Genomic DNA, 1,464 nt, shown 5'->3' with positions numbered 1-1,464 from the left:
TGTTTAGTTTGATCAAATTGTTCAAGTTTAAGTTTGTGTTATTGATCATAAATTGACACCATGTCTAATCGCGCTTGAGGCGCCGCAGAACTTCCCGACGTTGCTTGAAGCGCGTCCACCATAGACTTTGTATGTAAACCTGCTGCTCCTGACGCTGAAATCGCATTCGGTGTGAACGCACCATTAGTCTATAGCAGCAGAAATGAAGAATAACTCAGGAAACCTGAGTCTAACTACAGGATTTATCAAAAACAAAAGTCTTCAGTCTAATCTTAAAAGTAGACAGAGTGTCAGCTGCACAGACAGAAACTGGAAGTTGGTTCCACAAGAGAGGAGCTTGATAACTGAAAGCTCTGCCTCCCATTCTACTTTTAGAAACTCSAGGAACCACAAGTAAACCTGCAGTCTGAGAGCGAACTGCTCTGTTAGGAAAGTATGGAACAATAAGATGTTTAATATATGATGTAGCTTGGTTGTTAGGAGCTTTGTATGTTAGGAGTAATATTTTAAATTATATTCTGAATTTGACAAGGAGCCAGTGGAGAGAAGCTAAAACTGGGGAAATATGATCTCTCCTTCCAACTCTCATTAGAACTCTAGCAGCAGCATTTTGAATTAAATGAAGACTTCTTAAAGAGTTTTTTGGATGTCAAGTTAATAAAGAACTAGAAGCACTCTGATAGTGCAAACCTCTGCCAAAGGAGAGATGGAAACACATTTGCCAAATAAGTTCTGATGTAGTGAACATTTAAGCAGGCAGTATGCACGAGATTTCAATCTGGTGGAGTCCAATGTGAAAAAAAAGGTCAGAGACTCGTCACCCAACGTTATTCGTCCACAAACTGGTCCCAGATTAAGCTCCTAAGTTTTCATCAGTCAGATTCCATCGTGTAAAATGTGTTTTATCCCATTTTATGAGCTTGTAATGGTTTGACTATCTTTACAAACTGCTGCTTCCTGGTACAATCGGCTCAGCGTCTGAGCGCTTTTACCACAAACAAATACTCCCATGAACTTCTGACAAATCACACAATAAAGTTCTTATGTGGATGGGGTAACTGGTTGATCAGCTGTTCCCGCTGTTCAGTACGAGCTTTGGCTTGGCTGCAGCGTGGCCCTCCCCACTGCTGTCAACATCTCCTCAGTTATTCCCGTAACGTGAAGAGAATCACATTTCTTTCTTTACTTCTCCAGACAGCAGTAACATCACCAAGTTGATAACAGAATAATCACAACTTTCCCGATGGTAGGCATCCTGGGAGGTGTTGTCATGAATCTAGCCTGTTTTCTGCTTAACCATGTCATAGTCTTGTCTCCCTGCTCATTGCTTCTGCCCCTCCCATCACAGATCTCTCAATCAGCTCATTCAACTCACCTGTGCTCCTCAGTATTTAAGCTCCTCTCTCCCACAGCATCAGCGCCAGATTAACAAACGGTTCTCCAAGTAGTTGTCCAGCATTCATG

Source organism: Austrofundulus limnaeus, unplaced genomic scaffold, assembly GCF_001266775.1.
Source record: "Austrofundulus limnaeus strain Quisiro unplaced genomic scaffold, Austrofundulus_limnaeus-1.0 Scaffold87, whole genome shotgun sequence".
Taxonomy (NCBI): Eukaryota; Metazoa; Chordata; class Actinopteri; order Cyprinodontiformes; family Rivulidae; genus Austrofundulus; species Austrofundulus limnaeus.
The sequence above is the reverse complement of the archived record's forward strand: the minus strand, read 5'-3'. Positions refer to the sequence as shown.